At 39.8% G+C, this 19,750-nt stretch overlaps 1 protein-coding gene across 1 annotated transcript in view; it reads right to left on the reverse strand.

Annotated features, from left to right (window-relative positions):
• The window catches only part of ONECUT2 (one cut homeobox 2), a 71,911-nt gene that overhangs the window by 15,929 nt on the left and 36,232 nt on the right, over positions 1 to 19,750 (reverse strand). The gene's annotated exons all lie outside the window — the stretch shown is intronic.

Below are 19,750 nucleotides of genomic sequence, written 5' to 3' on the forward strand. Positions count from 1 at the left end.
GAATACCAGCCTAGCTGCCTCACTTTTAATAGAGTGTTGATAGCAGCATACATAAAAAACAGAGAGTTCATGTACATATAATCGTGCTTGAAAGCACAAGAAGCAATAGAGAGGGGGAAAGACTGAGAATTGGAGATGATTCATTGACCTCTTTTTGCCAGTCACGCACACTTGGCATATTGCCCTAAATTAATTTATAGTGCAATCCTGTGCACATTTACACAGAATAATTTGCACTGAATTTAGTAGGGATTTGCTTCTAAGTAAGCCGCAGAGGTTACATTCATTCTCTTAAATTATTGCTGGCAAGCAGCATGATGAAATAGACCTGATTCAACTGTTAAATGATGTACTTACTACAATAATGGGCCAGACTTCCCTCGTCTCCTAGTATCTGCATTGGCCAGGAATGTTGTGAATTATAGCCAAGACATATAAAGTTGGGGAAAGGTGCTCCACACATCCGCTGGGCATATCCACATAACTGAGAAAAGGCAGCAGGAATGTCCTAATATATTGGATGCAATAACCTTTTGGAACTGAATGGATATGTGCACTGAACAAGTGCTAAAATGGTTCCTGTGAACATGAATTATCAGCCATATGCCTGTAATACATCACAAGAAGAAATAAGCACACAGTCTTCAGGAAAAGAAGCTTAAAGTAGATCTTTACAAATCCATATAGAGAGAACTATGGGAAGTACCATCACTTCAAATATTGTTCAGCCATCAGTTTGCATCCAGATTTTTATTCCACAGGCAAGGAAGTTCTGCTCAAGAAGTTTCCACAAGTGATGGTGGGGGTGGAGAAGTCATTTTTGTCAATTTATCCTTTTTCTGCAACTTCCAGCACCATCTTTCCAATCGAATCCACCAACCCCCTAGAGCTACTGACATAGGTTGATTTGAACTATCCAACAGTGGGCTGAAATGTCTGAGTATGAGTTGATGTGACTTAGACGTACATTTAACTTCTCTTTCTATCTGGGAAATGCTGTTCATGACATCAATGACACCTTCTTCCCAAAAGAACAGTCAGTTAGTATCTCATAACATCAACTAAACTTGTTCTGTGTCACAGGCTAGCTATAGTGTTTCTCATTTCCTCTACTAGTAACAGAGATACACAGGTCCAGCAGGATAAGGCAAAATTTATCCGTCAATAATACAAAATATGAAAAGAAGGACTGTATGAAAAGATGGACCATGCTCCCCATCAGCCCCATATCTGATGCTGCCAGGCCATGATATCACCACAAATCTAGAGAAACTCTTTTGCCAAAGTGGAGGTTAAACAAATTATATAGAATAAGTGCCTTCTCAAAGGAAGTGAATACAAATTCAAGTGGCTCTGAAATGTACACAGAAGAGTTACTTCAATATAGCAGGTCAAATTCTCCACCTAATATTTTATATCTACTCCTGTGAACTCAGCTGTGCTCTGTCTGATGCTCTTTCCACTGTAGCACGCTGAATAAAAGCCACATTCATATGTTAAGTTAATGTACACAGTTGGAAACAAAACTGAGCTAAGACAATTCTCTTCCCTTTGTTCTGAGCAACCAAAGCCTTTGCCAAAGGCACATTTACAAACCTGAGATTCCCTGAACTGTAATCAAGAAGGCCAGTGTGGAGAGTTACCTTTTTACAACCTGGTAACCTGCACCCAATTTAGAAAAAAAAACAAATTAGCCCTGAAAATTCAGGAAACGGCTCAATCTGAGGTTTGGTTTGGACTGAACCCAGCTGCTCATAGGAACATATGGTTCTACCAACAGGCTCATAGTTCTTTAATCCTAGTTGCGTGATGGATATTTAAAATCTTTGCTTGATGGCCTCAGTCCCTCCTTGGAATTGAGTTCACAGGTTTGATCCAATCCTTAGGCAGCACCTGGACATTGCTTTTCTAGTACAATTCAGGAGATGTTCCAAAAATCTGTACAAGCATAAGATTCATATAATTGTCCGCAGCCTAGAAAGCCACAAGGCCTAAGACCTTCCATGGTTGGCTAGAGAATTATAAGCGGCTTTTCTGCATGAACTCATTCCCCATTCTGTGCATCTGCAAGCCTCCTTACACTGACAACTCTATGGCCATTCTTACAGGCATAACAGCTCCCGTTGAGGCCCATTTGTGCGCAGCTGCTAGAACATTGTCTCAATAAATTTGCTGCCGTAATGTGAAAATTAACAAGAAGGCTGGAGGACAGAGACCAATGCTACCATTCTAACAAGGCTGGCAGGGAATCACATGACAAGAACTTAAATACTGTTCTTTGAGATTCACCTTACTCTGAAATTTGTAGTGCAATTCTACACTCAAACAGAACCAATAATTTACAAATACGTGCTACATTTAGAAAATGCTTGCAAATATATCTACCGCTTTAAAGCACACATGAAAATATATGTATGAGGAGTAATGCATTTCATAAAGGAGACAAATTTTCATAAAGGCTTTTTAAAAAATAAATGCAAATTACTTTAGAAAGAGAATGAAGAAAACAACTGGACAAATGGTTAAACGGAATGGAATCAAAACCAACAGACTTATCCATTCTTACCCTTTATATCTTCTTACTAATGTGGAAGCCCAACAGGTATTTATTTCTGAGCAAATGCATGATAGGTTTACACATATATATTTGTAGAATAAGAACTGCCCAGAAATAGACTGCATTTCACACTGCTTTTTAAAAAATTAATGTTATTTAATTTTGAAGTCTTTATTGTCTTTAAGACTGGTGATTTTAGGATTGGTGAATGGTGCTTTTATTTTATTTATTTTTTAATTATTAATCATTGTTTTTATTGTTCTTCTGGGCTCTTCCCAGGGAGACAAACAATATAAAACTAAATTCCAACTAAATACTAACCTCATACTAAAAAAATGCTGAGTACTATCCTCATAAAAATACTAACACAGCAACCATGCTTGCATTCTTTACGATCAGCTAAGTTTGGTTAGGTGCTGCTACGCATACCTTGGAAGAAATTCTTGGGCTCAGAATTCCTTAATGTTTGTTCCACACTTTTGGCAGAGCCTGGTTTTGTGGAGTACCTGGAGTACTAATAAAAACAAAGCTTGGAGTCTGCCTGCCCCTGATCCAAACTATCTTACTAAGACTGTGGCATTGCAACTTCCCATATTCAGGGGAAACAGGAAGGAATATTTATAGGGGAAATTTCCCACTGTTTTAAAATGGTAGATTCCGTCAAGTCAAGTTCAACTCTGACAAATACTTGGGCAACAGTATAAAAGTGGTTTGCCAATGCATTTCTTCAATTTCTCCATCTCGGACAGAAACTTGGAATTTCCCAGTGGTTTCCTGTCTAATTATTATCTTGGTTTGACTCTTCTATTTTTTTTAGGTGGCTACAGCAAAATAATGGCAGAATCAGGATCCTTTTGTGTGTTTTTTTGCATGCATATTCTTCTCGCTTGATTGGACTAAATGGATGGGAGGAAAGAAACATGATAGATTTTATTTTCCTTTTTCAGAAACAACAGCTGGTAAGGTGTACATTTCAGCACAGAAAAGGAACAGTGCATCATTCCAAAGAATGTTCATATGTAAAGTAGAAATGAACAAGATACTCGCAAAATGATGGAACTGGTTGTATCTTAATGATGGAAGTGCTACAAAACTAGACGTACTCTAGTATTCTAGTATACTAGTTACCAACTGTATAAAGCAGCTTCCTCAATTACTTTCCCCATGAAACAAAAGGAAACTGGACATAAACCCTAATCTTAAATGCACCTAGTGATGCAGGTACGGAAGGGGAAAGATGAGCAGAGAGGGCCTGTTTGTCACTAATTAGATTTTTAAAAACTGACTCAACACCTTGTCCTGGGAAGCCGTAGAGCACAGGAATTAGGAGAACAGAAAGTTTTAGTTGCAACATGTTTCCGTGAAAGAGAAAGGCACAACCTTTTCAGGCTGAGGATCGCAGCCGCCTTTGGGTGGATGTATGCAGAGTCAAGGTAAAGATGTTGATGGGGCCATGGTGAAAACTAAATTTGCTTTAAATTAATTTAAATGAAATAAATGTTGCCCTTTTCTTCCGTTATAGATTTATAACATACTTGCAACTGTTTATGTGGCTCAGGGAGGCCGCAGGTTATGCTGTCTTAATAAAGAAGTGTGTGATGACTGCCCTACTCAGCTTAACATTAAATTCAATTCATACGTGGTTAAAGTAGAAATCTCTTTAATGGAGTGTAGTATGCAGTACTAGGTGACGACTAGGGAAGGCAATGGCAAAACACCCCACTCTATAGTCTGCCAAGAAAACGGCGCGAAAGCAGCGTCCCCCCAAAGGTTCAGACAACTCGGTGCTTGCACAGGGGACCTTTCACCTTTCACCTTTCACAGTATGCAGTACAGAGAAAAAGTTGCGCATAGAAGTTCCCATGCTTTCTCCAAGTTAAACAGCCCAATGAACTCAACCCCCTTCCCCTTCTTCGGTATGCATCCCCCCCTTCTCGTGCCAGTTCGTTCAGTTCTGTGCAGATGTCTGCAACAGCTCTGCTGATTGACCTTTGATGCCAGAGATAGTCCAAACAAGATGCTTTCACATTCCTGGCTTGTCCCCCTCTCACTTCTACCACCAACTCGCAAGTCGACACATGTTGCCTTCATTCATGCATGTGAGTCCGATCAGATGTTCTGGGAACATTTGATCTGGGAGCATGACAAAGTGTAAAAGCAAAAGGGCTAGGGAAGGGAGAGAAAAAGGGGGACATTTTTCCCCCTTGAAAAACTTGTGTACTGAATGAAGATGGGAGAAGATGGAATGAAGAGTGATCAGCAGAAATGAGCAAGGGCCTGCAATTTCTAAACTTCCTGGATTTTCCTAGCATTTCTGATTTTAAAAATCAAACACTGTATACAGGGTGGTATGAAGTAATTATTGCTGACTAAGAAACTCAAATAGAAGCCACCTATCTTTTTAAAACTAAAGTGGTAGTTAGGCTCATCATGCTCAGTTCTGCCTTTTCTCTTGTCAACACTTTGGCAATTGGATCCTTCCTTCCTTCCTTCCTTCCTTCCTTCCCTCCCTCTTTTTCTCCCTCCCTTCTTGGCTAGGAATTCTGGGAGATGTGGTCTAACACATCTGGAGACTACTTGGATGGGGAAAGTTGTATGAACCCTTGGTTAATCCCAAACATAGATGAATGCAAATGATACTTATGTGAAATTGTATGTATACTGCCAACCTGTTTGCTGTTAACATATGGTTAAAAAAGAAAGCAGGACATGAGGGCCCTCCCACCATTGCATGCTTGCAATACCTAATGTTTAAAGGCCTACTCCCTCTGAACATGGATGTGCCATCAAGCTACCATAGCTAAATATATATTGCTGCTCCTTGCTTCCACAGTTATGTTTAATTCTTTTCTCAAAGGCATACAGGCTGCTGAGATTCTGAAGCACATCATGCATGGTGTGAAAAAGATTTTCATTCCATCGGTTGTTCTGAGTCTGTGGCCCATTCCATTAGATAGCCTGCTATTATGAGAGGGAACAATCTTCAGGACATGGTGTGTACATCTGTGTAGGCTTAAATTCTATTAGAATTAGGAACTTTGCATTCAATTGTTTTAAAAGAAATACTTATTACACTAAAATCCAGACATGTAATTCTGGAATCTAGGAAAACATCTATTTTGAAATTCATATTTCTTCATAATTTTGGCAGCCATTCCAGCAGCGGCATATGAATGCCTGCTGAATGTGGTGTTTATCTGCCATCAATGAGTGGTGTCAGAAGGGGAAGGAATCTTCTGGCCTTATTCATTTATTATTTAACATTTATTTATTATTTATTGAATCCCCTGCTTCCCCCTTCTGAAAGCAGAGTTGCTCAAAACTGCTTACAAAATATAAAAAGCACAAAATCTAACGTTAACAGCCTAACAACTAATCAATAAAATTAAGCAAAAACCTAAATCAGTTGCTCAAAGACAAATGTCTTAAGCTGCCGATGAAATACAGATTAAGGTGACCTTCAGATGAGTGTTCCATATGTGGAATAGCATCAAGAGGAGGTCTCACTGAAGGCATTTGTCCTGCAAAGAGGAATGCAACTTCCACCTTCCAGGATGTGGAGGTTCTCTGGAGGAACAGTTCCTTCAAGTCCCAAGCCCATGAAGAGGTTAGTCAAAATTCCTGCAGCAGCATTCTGCACCAAGGACATTTTCAGCAGCAGCTCTGCCTAAAGTGCATTGTTCAAATCCAGTCAGGTGGTAACTAATGCTTGCAGGACCAGGGCCAGGTCTGACTGTCTTGCACTGGGAAGGAAGGCAGTTTCTACTGAAGCATCCAGCTGCCCTCAACTCTGCCAAGTCTTAGTTGTTGTGATTATGATGTTCCGTCTGCTAAGTGTAGTAATGGATCTAAAGAATCTAAATATGCTTCAGTGGGACTAATGCTCAAGGGAAAAATTAGAACTGAGTTGTTTCATGCACAAACAAGCTTTTCACAGGACACAGAACTAATGAACCACTTTCCTTGAATCGATTACTAGAGTCATTGGCTCTTGGTACCCTCTAAATGCGCTGAACATTAACTCCTAGGAAATTGAAATCTAACACATGTGCAGGCATTTTAGGGGGTAATCCACCAAGGGTGTTGGGTGTCAAAAAGTCAAGATGGAAGTCACAGCCGTGCAGTTGACATCCTGCTCTTTGTTTGCATATGTTGCTCATAAGAGGCACGTAAGAAGGCAGCAGGGAGTTTTTCATGTGACCATGGCTGATGTTTTGAGTTTTTAATACCAACCCCACCTCCCCCTGCCCTGGAAGCATCTGCCTGTCTATGTTACATAGGTGGGGGCAGTGTGGAATCTTGTTTTCTTCTTGATAAAGGTTGTTGAAATTCTGAGAAATGACCCTTTGCTTTTATTTATTGTCACTTTTCAGCTCCGGGGTTGAGAGTTACCATTTAGATGGGTCAGGTGCTGGGAAAGGCTCCTGTTTGTTCCAGGAAATCTCTCAGCCTCTTATCCAGGGGGTCTGTGGGATTATTACAGGTTTAATCAGGTTATATGAAATTCCCCACATCCCCCTCCCCACCAACCTCATTCTTCTTGCTTTCAGTTAGGTTATTTATTTATGATGCTTATCTCCAATATAGTTCCTTCAGAAGCCAAGAGAAGTTATGGAATATGATCAGGAGCTCTTACCTATTCACAGTAGTTCCTAAAAGGGTTTTGGGGAGCTTATTTTATCACATAACTAATTCATAGCCTGAGGCATCCTGCATCTTATACTTATCAGTTGCTAATAATAAATAATGCAACAGCCACATGCTTTTCAGTGCAATTCGGTAAATACTTTCCTTTAGCTGTTAAGTTTACCCTGGAAAAGAAATCACTGAGCTCTAATTCCATTGCCCTCCCTTCCCCTGTGTGCCACAGATATGTGAGACTCTAAAAGGGAAAAAGAGAAAGCATTTGTCTATGGTGAGATATTTTATGATGGAGGAAGTGGAGAGGAATTCATGCTGAGGGCATGGCATATAATATTCTGACTAAGTCACTTTCTGCCACTGGTCAGCTCTTAGCCATGAATCTAAGACTGCGCAGACATTCAGTTATTTGGGTTTGTTGTTGTTGTTGTTGCCAAAAAGGAATATCATCATCATCATCATCATCATCTCTGAGGACCTGGGGTGCAGGAAAGTGCATGATTTTTTTTTTTTTTAAGAAAAAGACATGCCTATTGCTAAAATACACACCATTCTATAAATCTGCAATTTGCCTAAATGTTGGTGGTGCAGTCCTGAAGGGGAGATTTGGAAGACTGCCAAAAGGGACTTGGGGGCACCAGGTTGGCTTCCTCTGATTCAGTGTCAAACTTGGGATCTGATCTCATGGCTGCAGACAAATATAAGGAATCATGAACACAAGAATATAAGTTTCACACATACGTGTGAAATTTGTGCACCGACCACAATCAGTGGGGCTAAAGGGAGCTGAGGTCCCAAGCACCTGGGGGACACCAAGTTGTCTATCCCTTGTTGGCTGGATGTCAGTTTCCAAAGATGATAGTAAAGACTTTCTGCTCTGCTCCTTGACATCTTTGCAATAGAATTCCAGTCTACCTCCTAGGCTGGCCAACATCCTCAGAAAACTGTTAAATGATTGGAATATAATGCTGGTAACACAAAACTCTACCTATCATTCTCTTCAGATCTAAAGGAGGTTGGGAACAGGAGGCTTTGAGCAACACTGCCATGATGCCTGGCCACAGCAGTGGGTGTGGGCTGGCAAACTCAGCTCTGGGCTGAATCTCTTTGGTTCAGAGCAGGGCCCGTATTTATTTATTTAGTACAATATTCATAGCCTACCTCAATCTTAATGGATGCTGGACAGGATACAAAAAAAAAAGTCCTAAAATTGCATTAAACATTTATAATAATAGAAATCAACAATAAAGAAACCTTGTATATCAAAGATGCCATTCGCTTAACCTAAGGGCTAAACACTCTAACATGGAAGGGTATTTAGAGAACAAGGGATCTCATCCTCCTAGCCTATACCCTCAGTCATATTTCTGAGTTTTGGGCATGTGCTAATTGAGTTAATATTCAGACTTTAATATCTAACAGCCAAGACACTTTGAAAGGAAGGTTGTACCAGCTCCAGCTTTGTCACACTATTTATCTTAGGGACAATCATGTCTATATCCTTGAAAACTGTCCTCTACAGGGCTAGGAGGACTCTCCTGAACAACTGGGGGGCTACAAGGAAATTGGATAGTTCCCCTTCCCCCAGAAGGAACCAGCCACCTCTTCCTCTGGACTAGAGCCCTTTCCAACTGGCCAGTCAGCATCCCATCCTCTCATTTCTCAAAACGTATATCCTACCTTACTGTCAATGTTTCAAAGCAGTTACAGATAATAATTAATTGAAACAATAATTAAAGACAAGCACCTAAAATTGTCCTAACAGCCAGGAAACACGCTGAGACAAGGAACTGGTCTCTAATGTTTATTGCTAGTACAGGAATCCTAACAAACTGAAGAAGCGTGGGAAAAACCCAGACATATAAACCCCAAAGGTTAAGGCGGTCCCGATCTGTGTCTCTTTGAATGGCTGACCAATTCCTCAGTGCTACGCATGCGCTTAACAGTCTGGATGGGAGCCCCCTGCTCACCATCCTTACTCATGACAAAAATAGTTAAATTCTCAACTGATGTGCTAGTTCCCTGATGTGCAAGTTCCCACAAGCACAGCGAACCTCCATCCACAGTGAGCCTCAGCTTTTGCAACTTATTTTAATTGAAAAATGGATTTAAAATTTTTGCTCTCCAGATTTGGATTTTAGATTTGGAAAAACCTAAATTCTGAGAGATTTCTCTACAACTTGTTATATGCTTCCATTCTGGCCTTTCAAAGTCCTGGTTTGCACTTACTGTAAAAAAGTTTAATGTTTTTGTACCCTGATGCTACTCCTCACTGGCTAGCAAGCCCAAAGATGCGTGTCTTCAGATGGTTGGGTAATTATGACCTGGAACGACAGGTTTGAAAGGCATTTTGTTTGAGCTGGACTGAGCAACCTTCCTGTCCTGCTTTATCCATGGTGGCCTATTCATGCATGCAAGCTACCACTCTGCTGTGTGACATTCATGTGTACATGTGTGCAGAGACAATGACAAAATGGGTGTCTTGACTGAAGGCCACAATAGCTAGTTTGCTGGGCAATAGGAAGTAGGTGGATATCTCTTTGCAAATTCTCCACCAACTGTGATCAACTAATTGCACAATCTATTCCTGAGTTAAAATTTCCTTGGATATATTATGGAGAAGTGATCAGACATGTAACAACGATGAGTGATTAATGAATTACTTTATAAGTATGAACTGGAAACTGAGTTCAATTACCACAAAATCTTTAATGAAACAGGCTCACTGTAGCAAAATGCTAGAAAAATTAACATTTAATGCTGACAATAAAACTGCTAGCACATTAGTTGATCTTGTGAGATTCATGGACAGGAGGGAAGTTCAGACTTCATAAACCTATCTTTCTGAAACATCTGAAGCCTCTGTGCCTGCATATGATTTTCTTCCAGCCCAGTAAAAAATAATCTCTACATGAAATAGGAGCAATATTGGAGGAGGATAAAGACATGGGAGGCAAGTAGAAACCACAGCGATAGCATTCATGTCATGACACCTACACAAAATATTTACATACAGGTAGTCCTCATTTAGTGACTGCATCATTTAGTGACCATTCATAGTTACAATGGTGATGAAAAAGTAAGTTCGTGACCAATCCTCGCATTTACAACCCTTACAGGTCTGTAAAGCAAAGGAAAGCTGAAGTTAGATCATAAGCACAGTTGTGGTTTCACTTAGTGACTACTTTGCTTAATTACTGAATTGCTGGTCCCAATTGTGGTCACTAAACAAGGACTACCTATATAACATGACTCGCATGACAGTGTGAGTGACATCATGTAGCCCCCTTGGCCCTGACTACAAACACCCATGGCATGGAGTTGCTGTCCTCCATTTCCTGTGTTTTTAATTCCGTGCCATTATTCTTCAGATCCTACAGTTCTTGCCTTGGTTGCAAATAATTAAATGAGCCCATGGACTATTTAGGTAAAGATGCCCCTCCCTCCCTCCCTCCCTCCCTCACAAATTCTATAGTTTAATTATATAATATATGAAGAACAGGGATGTCCACGGGGTATGGTAAAAATAATCAAGATGGCAGCTGCAATGGTGTGATCAAAGCTCTGCCTATTTTAATATGGTGCTGGGATTACACTGTTACAGCAGCCATATTAATTTTTTTTCTGCATACCCTATGGACACCCCTGGAACAACTTCTTTTTATCTGTCCTGCTTCTTCTGCTATTTCACATTGCTTGATGTTTGTTATGTTTCTGTATCTCATACATAGGCTTAAACTTATCACTCCCCCACCCCATTTCCTTGCATTTTTTCTAAGCTAAAAAATCCTCAGATATAGCCAGCTTTCCCCCAGCCCCTGGATTGGTTTTCTCCACCTTGAATAAGGCCTGCTGTATCCATTGTTTGCTTGTTTTTTTTAAGCAACAGTGCTACACTGAAATCTGTCCTGAAATTTCTCAAGTATTTTCTTTAACTGCAAAAGCTATCCATTTTATTCTGTTCTGTTTTTCTATCTTATTCTCGGGATGCTTGAAAACTTTTTTCCAATTTCTCTCAGTTGTGTTTTGGGCTTTATTGCTGGAGACAGGGCAGAACTATTGCTGTTATTGTGTTCTGTTACACATCTCTCCACCACTCTGAAGGCATTCAAGAGGTCCTTCTGTATGGATGAAAAGTCCAATGGAAGATGTCCCTCCTGATGGCTTTTGGAATTCAGTGGGAGTTTAATTGGAGGGTGAGAAAACACACAGGCTGCACTGGAGAGGGGACTACACCAGGAAAGATACAACATTCACATACACCCCTCAGACAACTTGTAATTAAATGAATCTAAGAATACCACATTTGTTCCCTGTGGCCCTTCTGAAAGACCCTCTTTCCTGTGTCCTGACAGAGCCTTTTCTCTAGTGGTACCTATTACATAGAACCCTTTACTGTAGGATGACAGGCTTACTTACTCGCTTCAGGCATTATGTTAACCTTTGTTGTGTTGTTCAGACTTCAGTTATTTTTAGATTTTTATCATTGATATTTCTGTTTCAGTAGCCATATTTATGTCTATTGGTTATTTTGTTTTTATCTGAAGTTAGTTGATTTGGACATCTCCATCTTCAGGGAGAAAATGGGTAAGATTTATTATTATACCTGCATGAAGACTTGTAGTTGTGCCTTTGATGCACCTCTGTGAAGCAAAGCAACAATCCACTTTGAGGTCTGGCATTAGAGCCACTGTATTGTGCCAGAGCTGTTAACCCACAGCAATGTCCTTGTTTCAATAACCAATGGGTCTGCTGTGCAGACATGCCTACGTGCAGAAGGCATTTCTGCTGAAACAAAGCAAGCTATCTCAGGAGGTGGTTTACTATAGAGGTTCAGATCTGTACTAGAACTAGGGAGATTGAATTCAAGTCCACCCTCAGCCACGGAAGCTGTCTGGGTGACTTTGGGCCAGTCATTCTCTCTTAGTCCATCCTATCACACAGGGTGGTTATTCTGCAAAGAAAATTGGAGAAGGGAGTGCTGTGTAGACTACTTAGAGCTCCTGGAGGAAAGGTGGGATATAGATTAGGAGGAGAAGGAGCTGGAGATAGAAGGGTCAATGAGAAGTAACTAAAAAAAAATAGAGAAATATAAAACCCTTCATATAGAGATCAAGTGAATGTGGGAAAAGAAATAGTGGTTGTTGTGCTTGATGCCATACCAAAAGATCGGGAAAAGTACTTGGACACAATAAGAATGGACAGAATCTTGACTCATCAGTTACAAAAAAGTTGCATTACTTGGAAAAGCACATAAATTACAATGGTATCTTTAGCTGTCCTAGATTCTAGGACTATCCTAGATGTAATAGCCAAAAGTACCAAATCCAGTCAGAATTATCTGGTAGACTGTGATGATGATGATGATGATGATGATGATGATGATACAACTGACGACAGCCCAACTAACCATTCACAACAGCCCAGCTACAACTTACCTATAGCCCAACTGCAAACAACAGCACTGTTGGACACCTCACACATCAAGATTTATGATTTCCAAGCTCTTGGGTAAGGCTCAAATCATGAAAATTAAACCAGCCAACATCATCTATGACATACAATTTAGTGTGTGTCCTACTTTGCAGATCTAATATCTATCTATCTATCTATCTATCTATCTATCTCCATCCATCCATCCATCCATCCATTTTTGTTTATTTATTTGTGTGTGAGAGAGATGATATTAACACAAAGAGCAAGATGAGTGGAAAATGGAAAAGAGAAAAACCCAACAGGAAAAACAGATGTTCCATACAAGATGAAGCATGAATAACAACTGTGAACAGGAATGGAAGGGGATCATAAATCAAGGTTTCACCTCCATTCAGGTGGACCATTTACTTCATTTTAAGTCATTCAGATTAGCATCTAAAGGACTAAGGAGAGGCTACATCACTGGAGATGTGGCATAGTCCTACATATATCAATTCACTGAATCCGACATTAGAGATACTAAATTCAGTAGACATGTATGGAACTGCTTAGTTACTCCCTTGGAAGTGTGCTTAAGAAGTACAGCTTACTCCAGTGCTTAAATCTCTCATTGAACTATGGCCAGATCAATCATTTCCATAGGCCATTCATTCCTAACTCCCTCACTCTACATTTTTGCAAGAGAAAAGCTTGCATATTGATTTATTGTATGTTGTTTTATATGTGTGCTGAATGAATATAGCTCAACTGAGTTATCTGCCTGATGGAACTCAAAAAAAACCCAACAACCCTGTTTCTCAATTTGATTTCAAACAGACCTCCACGTGAAGGGAAATTCAATTACGTCAGTAATGCTGAGTGCAATGAAACGACTGTCAAAAAAGGGCTTCTAAAGGTTTAAAATGTTTTCCTTTTCCCTGTAATTTAGTTACAGCAAGCTCTTGTATATCTGTGTTAGTACAATCTCTTAAAATGTGGGCCCCAGAAATCAATTTGATTACCTCTCTGAATTAAGTATGCACAAATGAGAGCAATTGAGATCGATATAAATTAGGTTAAGTACTCCGCTGTGTACAAAACCATTATGTAACAAGAAACAATGGGAAGGGAGACACAAATAAACATTGCATGAGGGGGAGGTTAGGACAGTAAACATATCTGCTTATTTCCATCAGCTAGGTGTGCATTAAGCACGCCTGTTATTTTTAACTTAATAAATACTCTTCAAAGGCACTTTACATATAGTTGTAAAATGGACATTCCACAGGCCCCTCTGGCTGAGATGGATGGATGGATGATAGATCAGGATTGTATCTTGGCACAATCACAAGATTCTTGGAGGCTCATAAAATAAAAATGTACAATAAAGTATAAAACATAAAGCCCCAGCACAGTGCATGGCATCAAACCCCTATGGAGAAGTGGTGTCTTCCACTTTTTCAGAAAAGTGGACAATGTGGGACATAGATAAATCTCCAATGGGAGGTCATTCTAGAGGGCCAGCCTCACCATGGAAAAATGGTGGCTTTGGCCCTCACAACCTCCTGAAAATGGGATTGTGGTCCAACACTACAAAAGGACTCCAGGTTGCAGAGGCTGGGGGAAGACAGGCCCTGGATAGGCCCATCCAGCAAGTTTTCTGTTCCAAGGTCAGCTCACCCATTGCATTGGTAATAAAAGCCCCTTTCCGATTACTACAGTGCCCACCCATATGAGTGCTCCTTAGAATAAGATTCACATCTCCAGTGGAAGATGCTTATGAGAATTTTATTCATTCATATTAAAATATACTTTTTTTTTCTAAGTAAGTCAAAGGCACTCACCAGAAGCCTAACCACCATCCCTTCTAATATGCAGATTCTGGTTGTGAATGTTAAGAGAGATGAAGACGCTTGGGTAACATTTTTGGCAGAAAAAAGGGGTGTGTGTGTCAAAATGCTTTAAACAAAATAAATGTGTCTTTGATTAAACCACAGTCACCTTCCTCTTGCAGATTTCAAAACCAAAATATGGTGTTTAGCTTATTATATGCTTGAAAAAATGTATATTGGGAATATGACATCAGCTGTTCAAAATAGTTCGAATATGTGCATTGTCAGGCTGTGCTTTATATAATAATACAAATTATCATTAGCGTTAACTTCATGGAAGTATTAAAAATGCATGCAATCCTTGCAAATATTCTATAAGATTACTCAGTATTTATTATTCCTCATGTTGAAGTCAAATCCAGCTAGGCACTTCCTGATTCACTGCTCAGTCTAATAACCACTAATGCCAAATTCTACCCACTGCATGGCATTTATAAGAAATGTTCACTACAGACAAGATGCATCCATGTTTTTCTATGTGACTAATTTAATTAAATCCTGAGGAATGATGATGGATGAAATCCAGGTAAGGGGTAGGGTAATATTTCCTTTGAAAAAATAAGATTTACAATTTGGGGATGTTCCTAGATTTGGAAGATATGAGCTGGCCACAGTGAAACATACCTTAATAATATTCAGGTTGGATTATCACAATGCATTTCATATAGTTCTGTCTTTTAAGTGATTATGGAAAGTTTAATTCAGCACCAAGGACATTTCTCATCCTTGGGTTGAAACATCTCCATTTTTTTCCAGTTTTACTTGGGTATGGTTCAAATGTTCCTGTTTTCCACCACATGGCTTGAATCCAGACTATTTAGTACCTAAGAGCTTTGAAAGACCCCTAAGCTAAAAATCTTTATCCAATAATGCTACCCGGCATAGTGTACAGCAGGGTATCAGCTGTGGTCAATTCTTTGACTTGCTTGTACCCCCTCACTCCCACCCCACCTCATGACAAGTCCCTGCAGTTTTCTTCACAAGATTTTGGAAGTGGTTTGCCACTGCCTGCTTCCTAGGGCTGAGAGAGAGTGACTGGCCCAAGGTCACCCAGTTGGCTTTGTGCTTAAGGCTGGACTAGAACTCATGGTCTCCTGGGTTTCTAGTCTGGTGCCTTAACCACTACACCAAACTGACTCTCACTGTGAACTTTATTTAGCTTTTTTATGGTTTAGTGTATTCTGTGAACCCATCCCATTCATTCATGGCTCAATATGAACACCAGGAAACGGATTCACTCAATACCCACATCAAGCATGATGTGTGAGCAACTTTTGACACCGGTAAGGAGGGGCAGATTCCTGCTCCTTGCTGCCCCTCTACAAAATGTGTACATCACAATTAGCATGATGGGTTGGCAATCCCATAGTTTCACAGCTTAGCAGCTTCAGTCCATATCTCCCACCCTCTCCTAAATAACCAGCAATCATTCTTGTTACAGTTGAAATCAGTGGACAGCTGGTTGACTTTTCAATATTTTGCCTTATTACTGGAGCTATCTGAGATAAGAGTGCAGTTCCAGACACACTCCACATGCAAATCTCAGCCAGAAATCAATAAGAGAAAATAAGAGAGAGAAAAGAGGCTGAAAGGAAAGAATCCTTTCTACAGGTATAGTGCACAGGCCTGTTCCACCCTCAGGTCCTGCCTAGTCCTCTCTATTACATCACTATTTTGCTTCCTAGCAAACGTGAAGTCTAGCTTGAGTCTGCAGACTCCCACGATGATTATAAAAACACTGAGCTCAGCAGAATTTCCTTAACAGGTCATTCTACATATCAGCCTTCCCCAATCTGATGTTGTCCAAATAAGATGAACTATAACACCCAGATTTCCAGGGAGCAGGCTGGTGTTTGGAAATTCTGGGAATTGGTTGAACCTGTCTGGAAGATACCAGGTTGGGGAAGGCTGATGTAGGTACAGACACAGATACTAGATTAATACTACTTATATAAAGTAGCCCTCTTCCCCAAGAAACCTGAGAATTCAACAATTAACTGTTATTGTTAATACCACTCCAACCAGATGAGTTGGATTTTAATTCCCCAGATTTCCACTCAACAGAGACTTGGACCAGCCTTCCCAATGTGGGCATCCTCTAGATAGGTTGTCTCCAACTCTGAGTATTTCCCAGCTCCTTCTATGAGTTCTCCTGAGTTGAATTCACACATTTAGAAGGTTGGGAAAGGTGACCTTTGACCAGCTGGGCTGAGGCTTATGGAATTCTAGATGGGCAACCCATCTGGAGGGCACCAGGTTGCAGAAGAAGGAATTTAGAGAGCCTGGCTGTTAAACCATTAGAAAAGAGTTCCATAAGTTCCATTTATCACAACTATTCCTAGTAAGACTGCAAACTAGTATTTAAACAGATATATACCATCACAACCTGCTTATGACAGCCCAAACTAAGTTAAGAGTTAACAGTTGGATGCAAAGCCCAAAATTTACTACTTCAGTAATTCATTGAATTGAGAAAGCTATCTTAGTTTGAAATGGAATAATTATGAGTTAAAACACAAAATAGAAGAATTCAGCCACACAGTCCATTGTGAGTGAGTACATTCCACTTTCACCAGCCATTGTACCAGCACTAGCTGAAGTCAAGCTTTCTCCAGTCAAAAGTCCTCAACTTCTGGAATGAAGTTACCTTACTAAAAGTTGCATATATGCTCTTTAATAAGAGTTTACATCAGTTGGAATTGACACACACAAACACACACAGCTTGTATCAAGGAAACATTGGTGTTAAAGAACAAAAGGCTAAAAGAAAAGTAATGTGTTTGAGGACCTAAGTTCAAGGCTGAGGGGAGAACTGGACCTCCAAGACATACTTCAGGTGAATCCATCACTTCCTACTCCAGTAGCTATTTTACAGAAGGTCTTGTAAATTCTAACCATCTCAAGAAATTGAATACAACTTCTGAGCCTCAAATATCAAATCTTACATTTCCCGCAATGAAGCTCAACAAAATACCTCACTGAAAGCAAGCTGGTGGTCTTCATAAAAACACACTAAAGCAAGAAAACTAGCCAAAGCAAACATCAAATTACAACAAACTAACATACAAAGGCATCATATGACATGAAAACCAAAAATAGAGAAACATATGTACCCTCCTTAACTGTCTTCCATCTGCTCAGGCCTCCAAGCTGATTCTCCTAGTCCTTCAGGATTCCTCCCACTAAGTTTTATTGATTATGTGCCATCAAGTTGGTGTCGACTGCTAGCAACCACATGTCTCCAGGATGATCTGTTTCCAATTTGGCCCTTCAGGTCTTCCAGTAGTGCACCCATCATCCCTGTAATTGAGTTCATCCACCTGGCTGCAGGTTGTCCCCTCTTCCCTTTCCTAGCATTATAAGGAGACCTAGCTATCTTCTCCAGGGAGCTAGGTCTTTTTTTTAATAACGTATCCAAAATATGATAATTTGTATCTGGTTATTTGTGCCTCAAGTGATCTGTTCTATTATTTATTTTATTATACAAATTTTGTTACCACCCATCTCCCCCAAGAGGGACTCTGGGCGGTTTACAATAAAATTCAAACCACAACAATAAACATTAAAATCCAGTAAAATAAACAAATTACCAATATAAAATACAATGTAGATAAATATAAAATCCAATTGGCTCTAAGATGCCAATCCGGCAGGAAGGGCTCTAAGGCTCAAGCCACACCCCAAGAATGGCTACCCACCTTCCTGCCCCAAGCGAGACGGCAGAGCCAAGTCTTCAGGGCCTTCCTGAAGGTCAGGAGTGATGGGCCCTGCCTCACCTCTGGGGGCAAGATGTTCTATGCTCCATTTGTTTGTTTTCTTCAACACCACAGTTATGCAGGGTATTCTCAAGAGTGTTCTTCAACACCACAGTTCAAAAGCATTGATACTCTTTCTGCCCTGCTTCTTCAAAGTCCAACTTTAACTTCCATGAAGTGTTACAGGGAAAGACTTTGCCTGCATGACTCTGTCTTTCTAGGTATAGACACATCACAGCCTTCACATTTTAAAGGCCTTTACTGCTACACTACCAAGTGCTGGTCTGAGTATATTTCTCTGCTGCTTGCTCCTTTACTGTTGACAGTCAATCTTAAAAGGCAGAAGCTATCCACCACTTCAGTAGCTAAATTGTCAGTTTTAAGGCTGGTTGCTGCATCTGTTCTCATTAGTTTTGCCTTTTTAATACATTAATTGTCATCCCATTTTTTTCAGCAAGTTACCTTTTCCCTTTTCCTAGGTAGGAAAAGATACTCAGAATAAATCACAGCTGTCTACCATTTTTTAAATTTTTTATGTGCTGTTGGTCACATTTCTCCAAACAGGCAATTTTGCTTCATATACACAGTTTTTTTGCAAACAATTGTCCCTAATGCAATTGTTTGAATTTGTGTTTGGTATTTTCATGAATCAATGCAATTTTGGGTAGACTTTATTTTAATAAATGTTATTTAAAAATGGTGGATTGGAGCATTGGGAAAGGTGCTAAGTTTAAATGAAACTTATTTATTGGCTCATGTGTTGGTTCAAAAATACAAACTAAATAAGTTCACATTCATATGCAAATTCATATCTTTCACCTCTTGAGTCAATAACACTGTAATGGGACATGCACAAATGCATATAGGAACCAAAATGTATTCTCAAAACAGTCTATATTCCTCCAGTTTAACCTTGAATACTTCCAGGATTTGACTCTCCCTAAATTGCAACTTAATTTACAAAAAAAGGACATCATGAGAAACAAAAAAACCCTTTGCTCACAATTCATCCTTAAAATCTAGAATGATGTCATTGGTTTACACACTTAGCATGATGTCGTTGGTTTACACACTTTTCAAGGCTGACAGGTAGCTCTGGAGATTTTCTTCAGATCCAAAAACATGATTCTGCCATCAAGTGATGTAAATAGGTTATGCAAGCATTTTGCTCATCAACCAGAGAAGAACTAACTTCCAAAGATGGCGTTTGTAGACGGCAGAACAGGAACTTGCTGTCTTTGGCTGTTCTGATGAACTATCAGTTGTTTGTACAGTTGATCACTCAGTGTTTTGCTGTTGCAAAAATGGTCACACAGCTAACTACACTAGCTGGAACCACTAACTGTACAAACAAAACACTTGGTCTATTTCAGAAATACTTTTATTAATCTCTTTACTTTCTTCTCTCCATTCCAATTTCTGCTTCTGCTCCTCAGAAAAGTAATTACTGAGTACCAAATACGCATTTACCAAAGTCAAGCATAAAATGA

Source organism: Candoia aspera, chromosome 2 (genome assembly GCF_035149785.1).
Source record: "Candoia aspera isolate rCanAsp1 chromosome 2, rCanAsp1.hap2, whole genome shotgun sequence".
NCBI classification, from domain to species: domain Eukaryota; kingdom Metazoa; phylum Chordata; class Lepidosauria; order Squamata; family Boidae; genus Candoia; species Candoia aspera.